Source organism: Chiloscyllium plagiosum, unplaced genomic scaffold (assembly GCF_037043375.1).
Source record: "Chiloscyllium plagiosum isolate Xiang-an unplaced genomic scaffold, Cpla_swu_hap1 HiC_scaffold_2, whole genome shotgun sequence".
Classification (NCBI taxonomy): Eukaryota; Metazoa; Chordata; class Chondrichthyes; order Orectolobiformes; family Hemiscylliidae; genus Chiloscyllium; species Chiloscyllium plagiosum.
Genome location: NW_028270140.1, coordinates 132,766,353 through 132,780,075, shown reverse-complemented (window position 1 = coordinate 132,780,075; position 13,723 = coordinate 132,766,353). Strand labels below are relative to the sequence as shown.

Genomic DNA, 13,723 nt, shown 5'->3' with positions numbered 1-13,723 from the left:
TAAAAATACGGTGTAGACCATTTAGGACAGAGATGAGGAGAAACTTCTTCACCCAGAGAGTGCTGGCTGTGTGGAATGCTCTGCCCCAGAGGGCAGTGGAGGCCCAGTGTCTGGATTCATTTAAGAAAGAGTTGGATAGAGCTCTCAAGGATAGTGGAATCAAGGGTTATAGAGATAAGGCAGGAACAGGATACTGATTGAGGATGATCAGCCATGATCATAATGAATGGTGGTATAGGCTCGAAGGGCAGAATGGCCTACTCCTGCACCTATTGTCTATTGTCTATTGTCTATTGTCTATAAAATACTCATTTAGTATCTCCCCCATTTTCTGCAGCTCCATACAAAGGCCACCTTGCTGATCTTTGAGGTTCCCTATTCTCTCCCTACTTACCCTTTTGTCCTTAATGTATCTGTAAAATCCCTTTGGATTCTCCTTACCTCGACTTGCTAACTCTATTTGTGTGCCTTCTTAAAGTATCTAGATGATAGCTATAAGTGAACTATTGATCTCAACACTTTCTTCAATATCCACAATCAATTCCACTCAAAATGGGTGATTTTACTGTGACATTGCTTTGTAAAATGAGTATTATCTGACCTTGCCTTATATATTTTGGGCTTTCTATTATTGCTGGTGCTAAGAGGCTTTAATGAGTTTTTATCTGTACTGCTGATATAACCAAGATAATTGCAATGTGATTTATCTTGTATCAAAGGGCTCGTTAGCTCAGATGGCTAGTGTGTGGAGCAGATTCACCCCAATAGCATGGGATTCAATCTCTAATTCAGCTCAGCTCAACTCGGAGCCTGACTCCTCACTCTACCTGTTCTCAAAAAATGATGGCATTTCATTTGGTTTCGGTGAATTTGATTTGATTTGATTTATTGTTGCCACATGTGCCTCAGTCCAGTGAAATGTTTTGTTTTGCACACAGTACAAGCAAATCATAACATACAAGTATCATAGGGTGATCGAAGAATGCACAGACGGTGCACAAAAAGCAAGATCAGTATTAGATTCGAAATTTGAGAGATCCACTTGAGAGGAATGATGCCAAGAAGGTGTCTTCAGGTAGATAGCTGAAGCTGAAGATTTTCTTGAATAAGACTAAGATGTATGCATTGTGTCAATATAATTGTAAATACAGACATTATTTGAGGACCACTAAGTTTGTAGAATTCAGATTTTCTTCAGTTTATGCATTTGCATTTCCCAAAAGCAAATTCTTTTGGTTTGATAAGTAAATCAAAGTAAACTCGCTCTGGGGGATTAGATAGTGTGGTGAATTAACACACCAGTTTGTAGCTTTACAAACCAACCTGCTGAGATGAAAGGTTTAATTTTCTCCGCCGCCAACCCCCCCCCCCCCCCCTCTCTTTTTCGTTATTGGCCACACGGGTCCACATGAATTTGCTGTGGATTGTCTCAACACAGTTTCCACAAAGTTCTGACCCACTGCATGAAATTGTCCATAATTGGCTGCTGATTTGCAGCTTCACTCAGAGAGCATAGCAAGTTGGCATGATGAATGGAACTGATGCCCTGCCACTGGAGTCAGTTCTGCAAAGCCTCTACAGATTCTGTTTGCTGTTAGTTGAACCTCGCAAAGCTTTTGATAATGGCTGACAGATCTGTAAACATAGTTTCTTCATTCACTGCTGAGCCTTGACCAGCCTTAGCTGCGGCTTACTCGTAGCATTCTCATTTTTCGATAAGAGGTTTGTGGGTTTGAGTCTCGCACTCCATACACTGGACCAAATGGTCCAGGCTAACACTGCAGTGCCAGATGAGGAAGTAGTAGTTACCAAAGTCCCAGAGAACCATAGTGCTGCTCTCTCATTACAGAGAGGGATGATTGATGATGAATTTAACCTGAGGGTCTTGGACCTCAGCCAGTGTGCGGATTGAATGCATACTGTTGGGGTTACTGCATCACAATCCAGCCATCCAGCCGTCCAAGCTAACCGAGTACTGCAGCAGCATAGATGTCATCTCACAAGTGAGATGTCAATGTAGACGCAGCAAGTAGGAGCAGGAGTAGGCCATTTGACCCTTCAAATTTTCTCCACCATTTAATATAATCATCCAACATTGTTTCCATTTTCTTCCAATACACTTTAATCCTAAGAAATATGTCAAATTCATTCTTGAAAACACTCAACGTTTTGATCTCAGCCACTTTGTGGCAGGGAATTCCACAAGCTCACCACACACCCAGGTGAAGATTTTGTTTTCTTATCTCAGTCCTAAACAACCTACCCCATATCCTGAGACTGTGATTCCTGGTTCTGGACTCCCCAGTTATTGGAAACACCCTTCCTGCATTTACCCTGCCTATTCCTGTCAGAATTTTACAGGTTTCTTTGAGGTCCCCTGTTTGTTAAACTAAATCCCTATCCTCCTTCTCAAATGAATGTACATATCTGAAATAATTCCACAGAAGGTGGTATTCTGCACCAAGTCACACTTTATCTATGCGTGGAAAGTCCTTGACCCTGGCACAGCCTCGTTAGAGTCAGTGCCAGTGTGTCAGAATCTCTGACATCCCTCTTTTTTTAATCTGTCAGCCAGGGCTCCCCGATTGGAACAGATTTACAGCCTCAATCAGGAACTCATATTCTATGATGTACATCTGGCTGGCCTCATGACAACACTACAATATTCCATGACATCATTTAAAGAAGAACAGGCAAATTCTTCCAGCATTCTGACCAAAAGCGTTATCGACTGTGGGAAGTGAGCAGTATTAATTTTTAGATTGCCTTGTATTTCTGGTTTGTTCAAGCACATTGCCTTCACAGATCCTTCACCAGAACCAAATTGAACGACTTTGGTTCAAAGGCCCTCAGGTTCACACTGAACATTTCTTTTTCAACCAAAATACATCGCTTTGCTACCAATAAGGTTACATGCGTGTGAATCGGCTTTGTCCCCTGTGCAAATCTGACATCCAAACAGAAAAGTTATTGTTGGCAAAATGAGGAGACAGACACTTAATCGGTTGTAACAAGTCTCAATTGTTTGCTATTTTAATGATGGCAGTGGCCCACAATTTAATGCTATTAATAAAATTGGCAAAAGAGCAATGTTATGAAAATAACTTACTGTCAACACGAACAGTTAAAGTCACCAACAGTACTGTCACTATTGATTTCAGCATCCTTTAAGGATGATATGTGAATTCAATTATGGAAATGATTGGCAGATGTATAACAGAGAGCAGGATGAGGCAAAAAGATTACCCACAGTCTGAGCTCAAGTTGTGCCAGGTCAAAAACAAAATTCAGAAACTATATTTATTGGTACCAAGTTTCTTAATATAATTTCCAAACCCACAACCAAATGTGCAGTCTGGCAAATAAATCACAAGCATAACAGCGATGGCTATTTATTCCTACAATCAGTGAATTATGTTTTAACACATTGATCCAAAACCCTGATTGTTCTGAGTAACTCAGCAACATTGCAGAAAGATTATTTCACTCTTTCGGACTATTAGATTTAATCTCATATGCATTTTAGCAATTGGATTCAAGGCCAAGAAGGACATATGCATTAGTAGTCAATGCAGTTGTCATAATACCCTGACTGTGAAACGCCTGTCTAACAGTTTAACAGCTCATTATCAATCTGTGCAGTCGAAAACTTAATTAGGATTATCACCCCATGCAAAAGAGGTCACTCAATGTCTTCAAAAGAGCCATTACCGTTTTGTCCAAAGCCTTTTTGCTTTTTGTTAGTTTCATTGGTGTGTAATCTTCCAGGAACAGGTATACTTATTCACTATGCTGTTGATAATGCAAGCAATCACCTATCGTTAAAACAGTGAGTTTCATTCTTCACCTGGCTACCAGACTCAAACAGGTGAGATTTTGCTTTCTTAAGTTTTAGATTAGATTTAATAAGATTCCCGACAGTATGGTAACAGGCCATTTGGCTCAATAAGTCCACATTGACCCTCCAAAGAATAACACAACCAGACCAATTCCCCTATCCTATATTTACCCCTGATCAATGCACCGAACACTATGGGCACCTAATCGGTATATATTTGGATTGTGGGAGGAAACCAGAGCACCCGGAGAAAACCCACACAGACACGGGAAGAACGAGCAAACTCCACACAGACAGTCACTTGAGGAGGAAAGCTAGATTAGATTATTAGATTACATTACAGTGTGGAAACAGGCCCTTCGGCCCAACAAGTCCACACCGACCCGCCGAAGCGTAACCCACCCATACCCTTACATTTACCCCTTACCTAACACTACGGGCAATTTAGCATGGCCAATTCACCTGACCTGCACATCTTTGGACTGTGGGAGGAAACCGGAGCACCCGGAGGAAACCCACGCAGACACGGGGAGAATGTGCAAACTCCACACAGTCAGTCGCCTGAGGCGGGAATTGAACCCGGGTACTCTGGCGCTGTGAGGCAGCAGTGCTAGCCACCGTGCCGCCCATTAAGTTTATGTTACTATCGGCAAGCATTGAGAATTTTTCACCCTTTTACCTTTGTTCTTTGTACCTTGTGTTGTGTGGTGCTGGTAAAGCACAGCAGGTCAGGCAGCATCCAAGGAGCAGGAGAATGGACGTTTCAGGCATAAGCCCTTCATCAGGATTGTATCTTGCACCAAACTAATAGTTGGTATCAAAATGACAGTGAGGAAAATTGGGCTTACCATTACTTTAAGTTCAGCATCAGGTTCATGCCAAATTTAATGCACCTTATTTTCTTTCATCATATAATTTTCTATTTCCGCTGGTCTGGCTTCATCCCTGCCTCAGTCTATGGGTTGCTTAAATTTCCAACCGTATTATCTATAAATATAAGGTCATTCAAAACTCTCCTACCCCTGATGTAATTCACGTTCCCTGAACATCTAGTTCTCATGATCCCCGTTGGCCGACGTCAAGCAACTTCTTGGTTTTCAAATTTTCATCCTTTTTTTCAAATCCCTTCAGTGGCCTCACCCCATCCCCTTCTCCAAAGTCCTCCAGCTCCACAACCCTGTGAGATATCAGTGCTCCTTTAATTCTGGCCTTTGCTCCCCCATTTCAGTTGCTCCAGCCTAGTTGCTGGGCTCTGGAGTTCCTTTCCTAACCTCTCAGTTCAGCCAGCATTTAATGTTCAAGTCAGGGCTCATGTTCAGTAGCTACGAAAACGATAGGGTCAAATGTTTTTTGGGAAGTCTGATACAATCTAATAATAAATGGCTCCATCTCAGATTCTATTGGCCCTTCCTTTTAATTAAACTCTTAACAAATGAGAAACCCTGTCACTGAGAGCTGTGAACCAATCAGAGCCCGGCAGCTTTCCATTACTGGCAGCATCAAATGACCAATACCACTATGGCACACAGCCTGGCACACAGCCCCTCCCAAAGGTGTCAGCAAGGGATGGGGGAGTGGTTGACAGTGAGCAGAGGGGTGATTCCTTCAAAATGGGCTGCTAACAACTCCCTCACCCTGTCCTGATTCCCGACCCAATGTTTAGACATTGTACTTTGCTCAAAAACTGCATGAATCCATGTAAGATTCTGTTAATTCATTTTTTTTTAGATTAGAATCAGTCTAAACATTATGGCACAGACAGCAGCACACAGGGGGCTAACACCTTCAATACATTATCTGGGCTGACACCAATTGTTAAAGTTAACCTGAGAATGTAACTTTTTAAAAAAAGATTGTGATTTACATATGAAAGAAGTGAAACTATCATGGTCATTCTAACAGATGAGAGACTTAACAAACAATCAAGGTATTTTTCAATGTATAATTTCAGTTACATCACACTGTAAATTTTTGCTATAAATTCTGTGTCTTACAATTACCACCTGATGAAGGAGCAGCACTTCGAAAGCTAGTGCTTCCAAATAAACCTGTTGGACTATAACCTGGTGTTGTGTGATTTTTAACTTTGTACACCCCAGTCCAACACCTGCGTCTTCAAATTACCTTCTTTCTGAATATTCCTGTATTGGCAGGGGGTGGGGGAGGTGCTCACTAATCCTGCCCTCTATCTCCCCTTCTATCTTTAAGCCGCTGCTTCTGAGTTAGTTTTTGATCAAATTTTTCGATAGCTGACCCAATATCTCCTCATGGAACTCAACATTATAATTTATTTTATATTACTTTCTGAAGTACCTTGGTGTGTTATATTATTATTAAAATTCCAATCCAAGTACCCTGATGTGCTAAGTGTTATTCTCAATTACTCAGTACCTCTGGTCCTCAAAATTTGCTGTTACAAATGTGGAGTTTCATTCCTTCTAGTTGTAAATATAGCTTAAAGTTTTATTTACTTTAAAGATATTACTTTTCTCTTTATTATTATATCAGTTATATGTCTTAAATTTTATTTTACTCTCATCATTTTTTCTTTCATTTAACATTGAATTCACTCAGTAAAAAATTGACTTCTTTGTTCAGACCTTAAGCTGTTCATTTCACAATCCTTCACATGACTGGTTCAGGAAATTTATGAATGTTTACACAGTGACGCCCTGTAGAGGGCACTCACATTTCCATCCTTTATTCATAGAACTCGCCATGCAAACTATCATGGAGAATAAACAAACACGGATAAATGGAACTGAATGGTGGACATCATTCTTTGACCAGTTACAGGATTGTTGGGCCTCCATTATTTCACTTTAGATTTTCCTTCGGCTTCTGTAAACCAGAACGGGTTCACCTTGATCATTCCACTTGCATTGTGGAAGGAAATTTCAAAGTGTGTGCTTTCATCTGTCAGACAATTGCAACCAATAAGCTCTTGGTTAAGATTGTCAGTTGCTTACTTGCCACAATGAGTAATCTCTGTGAGCTTCCTCTGTACTCATCCATAGAGAATCTACTTTGCATGATTGAAATGTTCTTCAAACTTTTCCAACTAAAGTACATAATGGATATTAATACATGGATAACTTAAAATGAACCTGACACTGGGTCATTGATGAAAAAAAGAACTGTGGATCAGAAATTACTGAAAACAATCAGCAGGTCTGGCAACAACTGTGGAGAGAAATGAGAGTTAACGTTTCGAGTTCAGTGATCCTTCCTTGGAACCCTTCTGACGATGGATCAATGGACCCAAAACATTAACACTGACTCATTGATAATGCCTTGGCTAATCATAGTTGACTTGTCAACCAATCAACACCATCTTCGACTAGAGTATAAATTGATGTTATGATTTGAGATTGGGCATTCTTGTGACTGTCCTGATGAGTGCAAGAAGAAAAACTTTCACAAACTGTCGCTCTTTCCAGAAATATTCAAAATGAAAACACAAACATTGGATTAAAATAATGCAGTTGACACTTCTACTTCCCCTTCATGTTTCAGGAGACAATATGGGACCACTTGATAACATCAGTCAGTGACAGAAGACCACTATCGCTTATTGTGTGCTCCTTCAAGGTAAGGTGAAAATATATCTGTTTCAAAACATGTTTTCAATGTAATGATGAACTTGTGAAAACAAATTTGAGCTAAGAACTGAATGCAGGGATAATACACCCGTTCAGTAAATTGACGTGAATTAATTCCAAAATTATTTAACTTCACTGGATTTACATGTAAAATCCATCTCTGTTCACTATTTCTATAAAGTTTCTGTGTGTTGTTGCACAAACTTTTTGCAGTAGATAAGTTAGTCTTGACATATTTTTACAGTTCTGATTCATTATCAAGTATTTCCACTCCCTTAAGTAAATTACAAAGCAAATTCCCAGTGGCAGCAATCAAAATGCAGCAGACGTAGTTTTACTATGAGAGATGTGATGCTGGATTTAACAGTTACCCATTGAAGATGTGTGGTCATGCTAATCCTCTGGGTACACTGGTCACCAGGCCTAGTGGCGCTATCCATATTGGACTCAGATTGTCTGACGACTCTCTGAGGTGGCACATCTGGTTTCTGAGAGACAAAAGCCCCATCACAAGTCAGTGACAGCTAATAGTTAAATGCACGTGGGGCAACTGCCTGACTTTGTAGCTGAGATGGAAATGGAGGTGGTGAGATGGGAAGGAAAATGGTGAGGTGAGGGTTATTTCAAGGTAAAATTATGCCCCACATGTTTAGAATATTGTGAGTAATTTTGGGCCCCATACCTCAGGAAGGATATGTTGGCCCTGGAGCGGGTCCATAGGAGGTTCATGAGAATGGTCCCAGGAATGAAAGGCTTAACACATGAGGAACGTTTGAGGACCCTGGGCCTATACTCGATGAAGTTTCGAAGGGTGAGGGGATCTGATTGAAACTTCAGAATACTGAAAGGCCTGGATAGTGTGGACATTGGGAAGATGTTTGCATTAGCAGGAAAGACTGGGACCCAAGGGCGCAGCCTTAGAGTAAAGGGAAGACCTTTTAAAACAGAGCTGAGAAGCTTCTTCAGCCAGAGAGTGATGAACCTATAGAATTCATTGTAATGGAAGCTTGTGGAGGCCAGGTCATTGAGAGTATTTAAGACAGAGAGAGGTAGGTTCTTGATTTTTAAGAGGATCAAAGGTTACAAAGAGAAGGTGGGAGAATGGAGTTGAGAAACTTATCAGCCATGATTGAAAAGCAGAGCAGATTCGATGGGCTGAATGGCCTAATTTCAGTTTCTATGTCCTGTGGTCTTGTGATTTCCTGAGGAAGCTCTAACATTGGGGGAGTTTTGATGGTCATGTATTCATTCATGGGATGTGAGCGATACTGGTTGAATCACCATGTACTGGCCATCCTGTGAGTGGCTTATTAGGATCACTTTAGAGAGGAGTTAAGAATCAACCACTTTACTGTGTGTCTAGAGTTCCATGTAGGCCAGACCAGATAAGGAAGACAGATTTCCTTCTGTGCAGGCATTAATTAACCAGTTGGTGTTTTACAACAATCTGTGGCGGATGATAGTCTTCTCATTGAATTTAAATTTCACCATCTACCACGATGGGGTTTGCACCTATGGTCCATCGAGCTTATTAGCGTAGGGTTCTGAAACATGAGTGATTTGACGTTACCACTATCTCCCCTAAATTAACACTGAGAGAAATGTGTAATCTCAATGCACGGAGGCTGCTGTTTTGAAATGGGTGTAAAAATATTCAGTTTGAAGTAAAATAGAACTTTGGTGCTGCATGAAACCCATTTCCGGAGAGCAGCATCTGCACCAGGTATGTTGCACTGCTAACAACCAAGAGTAATCCAGCCGCGATTCACTTCAGATTTTACACAGAGTCTGTTGGCATATGTTTCAGCAAATCTGGGCAGGTTTTCTTTCCATATCTAGCCAGGTTATTGAGCCACGGGATGTGAACTAAGCAAGGAAAAAAATTGAATCTTTCAGCCCTGGCATCTGGTTTTAGTCATATTCGTTTCTGTGGTTTGCACTTTATTTGATATTTGAAAACATATTCATAAATAAGACCATTGGAAAGAAAAAAATGACTCTGCTTCATCTGGCTGAGTCCACTTTTGCATTGCAAGATATTTTTCTATTTTAATGTTGAAAATGATTTATTGTCGTCATTCTGACTTGGTTTCTGTGGTGTAATAAGGAAGAATGTACTAGCATTGATAGCAACCCAGAGGAGGTTCATTTGGCTGAGCCAGGCATCAGAGGGGAATGTCTTATATCAGGAGAGGTTGAGTCGGTTGAGCCTGTACTCATTTGGATTTTAGAAGAATCAGAGGCAATCTTATTGAAATGCACAAGATTGTTAGAGGGACGTGACAGGGCAGATGCAGAAAGGCTGGTTCCCCTCGTGTGAGAATCAGAATAAAACAGAGATGAGGAGGAATTTCTTCCCCCAGAGGGTAACGAACCTGCAGAATTCTTTACCATAGAGGGCTGTAGAGGCTGGATCACAGAGTATATTCGAGGCTGAGATAGACAGATTTTTAATCAGTAAGGGAATCAAGGGTAATGGGGAAAAGACAAGAAACTGTAGCTGAGGGTTATCAGGTCAGCCATGATCTAATTGAATGGCAGAGCAAACTCGATGGGCTGAATGGCCTACTTCTTGTTTAATATCTTATGGTCTTATTAACTGAAAACAATATGCTTTTGTGATTTCCAGATGGACAGAAGCTTGTAACTTGTCCTGCCTTGTTACTTTGTTTTTTTTAAAAAATATTATCCCTCCAAAGCGCTGTTCATAACATGGATTCAATACGGAAGGTACAAATTGTGGAAAATAAATTCTCAAATGAAATTAGAAAGCTACCACTGGACAACATAAAATGCAATCTCTTGCCTTGAGTTGTAATTCCACTTATACCTTGCAAGCCTCGACCCACCTCATTTTGTCAAACGTTATCGCTTTATTCTTCTTTTCATTTCTGCATCATACATTATGATTATGATCTCGAATGCACTGCCTGAGTATGTTTTGGAAGCAAGTGTAATTGTAAGCTGCAAAAGAGAATTGGATAAAGATATGAATGAAAGTGTTTATAGGTCAAGGGTAAAGAACAGGGGTGTGTGACTAGATGACCAGTTCTATTCTGGTGGAAGGGCTAATCCTTCTTTAGCATGTTTAGGGTCAACAAGCAGGAATTTTCAAAAGGTTTTTGTTCAGAATTTTCAGATGCAGCAATACAGGGTACAATCCCATCAGGGACATTGATGTGGTTTTGGTAACAGGCAGATGTTGTGTGCTGCTTTTAGTGTGATGCATCAGGTCAGGTACCTGTCACCCTCCTGCCTCCATCCATTCATGCTGGAGGTGAGTAGACAATGGTAGCTACCCACTTGGCAGTGGAGAGGTGAAAATTAATGACAGTTAATTGACTGGTTTGTTCTGTCCGTCTGGTTTGAGCTGCCATGGAGCTCAGGTTTCTGCCTCACACTTCAGAATGACTCCTGCCTTAGACTTTGCCCGTCACTGTGTGTGAGCTGAATGGTTCATCCACCACCTAACACAGGAAAAAAAGTACAACTTTCAAACGACACACTGACTCCTTTTTGTATACTTCCAAATAGAGCTCCTGAACACCTAGTCCAGTCATTTGCAAGTCTTCCAGATTTTTACAAGTTTCCTCTCTGTGATAGGAGAGACTGCTGTCTGATTTTGGTCAGTTTCCACAAAGTCTTTTATTTATCCCAGTACACACAATACTGATCTCTCCAGTACCATGGGATTCCATCCATTCATCATTATCAGTTGCATATGATTGCTCTTTCACTACTGCAGCATACAAGAGGTCTCTTTATTATTTCCATTCTCATTATTGTACACTGACAAAAATGGGGTCAGCCAGACAGTGAGCGCTGGTCACATTTAACAGGCACCAGATATGCTCCAAGCAGTGGGTGAAGCCAGGCAGGTCCCTCAGGAGGACTCCTGTTGGCAGGCAAGCTTTGGAATTGGCTAAGTCTCATTCGTTTGGCCTCACTGCAAAGACCAGTTCTGTTGCAGGATCACTGTTGAGACCCAAGATCTCTGTGTATAGGGGCTCCCATTCTCAGTTATGGCTTGGCAATGTGGTCACAGAAGACTAAAACTTTTCTTACATCTTCAAAGGGCCCTCCCCTCAATCTTAGGTGTTCTTCTCTTCTATCTGTTCTTAATGCAACCCCAAGGCTGTGTCAAAGTCATTTTGCTTTGATGCAAAATTTGTGAATACTGCATAAACGTGGAATGAAAATGGTGAAGTACACATTGCCAGCAGAAACAAAAAACTAATTGCATAAACTAGTAGCAGCTCAATTTTTCAGCTCACCAACTGATCTTGCTAATCATTAATCCACTGGAATAAATTAACTATGTTCCCCACCTACTAGTTTTGCTAGAATGTGTAAATGTATGTTAGTGTGATCAGAGTGGAATGGAAGTAGGGGTAGTGGGAAGGACACCCCAAAATTTTGCCCACATATTTAATGTACTGCCAACAATCACTGAGAACAAAGTGACACCTGACTGAGGTCCCAGAGAATGATACGCAGGTGATGTCATGTGGCTGAAATCAGCTTGATTTTGCAGAGTGAGGTAGAGTCATCGGAAAATGAGCACCAAATTTGTTCAGAAACAAGAAGAGAAACTGCTGGAAATGACTCAGCAGGTCTGGCAGCATCTGTGAAGAGAAAGCAGAGTTAAAGTTTCAGGTCCAGTGACCCTTCTTCGAAACTGATGGTAGCTCAGAAAAGGTTTAGCAGTTTTCACACACATCAAAATAAAGTAGCAAAACAAGTGAAATAGACACGGAAGATGTACTGAGAAGAAGCCCACATTTCAACATCCCTGAGATGTTTTTGACCATCATCTGTAGATTCAGGCTTCTTGGATTTGCTTTAGTAAATGTTCGCTATTCTGTGCACTATTTATTGCGATCAGTCACACAATAAAACAACCACAAAAGGGATAGCTAAGAATGAAGATTCCACATCATTATGTGCTCATGAGGGTTTCAGTACAAACATACGAATTAGGAACAAGAGGAGGCCTTTTGGCACCTCGTACCTGTTCTGTCATTTATTAAATTGTGGCTGATGCGATTGTGGCTTCAACTCCATCCTCTGACCAATCCCAAATAACTCTTGACACCCTTCATCATCAATAATCTCTCAGCCTCTGCCTTAATAATATTCAACAACTCTGCTTTCGTAGCTGTCTGGGTCACAGAGTCCCAAAACTTTTGAAAGAAAACATTTCTCCTCATCTCTGTTTTAAGTGGATGGCCCCTTGCTTTTTTTTTACCAGTTACTATCTCCTTAAACTTCATCTCTTCCACAAGAGAAAACGTTGCTTTAACGTCCACTGTGTCAAATCCCCTCAGGACCTTATATGTTTCAGAAAGATTGTCTCTCATTTTTGCCCCATCTCAGTCTTAAATGGATTATGCTTTATGACTTATATCCCTTGAGATTTTTTCCCTTAGTTTTAGACTTATCAGCCAGGGCCTTATAAGGATTATATATATTTTAAGTAAATTATCCCTTGTGCTTTGAAACTGTGTGGAATACAGGTAGTCTCTCCTCACTAAAAATCCCACTATTCCAGAGATTAATCCCTCAAATAGTGCAAGACACTGAGAGGAACACATTTGTAGGCAAAGTTCTGAGTGCAAAAGCAATAGGCTATGGTACAAGTGCTGGAAAATGGGATCAGGATAGTAGGGTGCTTGTTTTTGATCAGCACAAACTTATTGGGTCAAAGGGACTTTCTTCTTTGCTATAGATCTCTATGTCTCTATAATGAGGGATTTGGATAGGACAGGAACACCTGTTTCCCAGTGTGAAGAGGCCAAATACCATGAAACGTAGATTTAAGGTGATGTGAGGAAAGTCTTTCTCACCCAGAGGTTGTGTGTCTCTGAAATGTACTGTCCAGTTTGATGGTTGAGATGGAAACTCTCAAATTCTTGAAAGGGAACCTGGATCTGAATCTGAAACTCTGTAAGCTGTAAGGCTATGGACCATGCTGGCAAATGGGATTGGAATGGTCAGCTAATTTGTTCATCCAGTATTGATATGATGGTCTGAATGGCCACATTGTGTGCTGAAACTCTGTCATACTTGAGTTTTATGGAGCCTCTTGCATTATTTTCAAGATAAGGGGACCAAAACTGTACAAAGTACTCCAGGTGAGGTTTCACCTACTCTTTTTACCACCGCAACGAGGCACCTTTACTCCTGTTTTCAAGTCTCCTTGCAATGAAGGACAACATACCATTGCCTTCCTAACTGCTTGCTGCACCCACATGTTAACTTCAAGTGGTTCATGAACAAGGGC

General features: G+C 40.9%; 1 protein-coding gene across 18 annotated transcripts in view; it reads left to right on the top strand.

Annotated features, from left to right (window-relative positions):
* The window catches only part of LOC122557375 (teneurin-3), a 2,678,940-nt gene that overhangs the window by 1,551,438 nt on the left and 1,113,779 nt on the right, over window positions 1-13,723 (top strand). For all 18 annotated transcript variants that reach the window (XM_043705048.2, XM_043705074.2, XM_043705164.2 and 15 more), the window contains one exon: window positions 7,355-7,429. The gene's annotated coding sequence lies outside the window, so the exon portion shown is untranslated. The remainder of the gene's footprint in view (window positions 1-7,354; window positions 7,430-13,723) is intronic.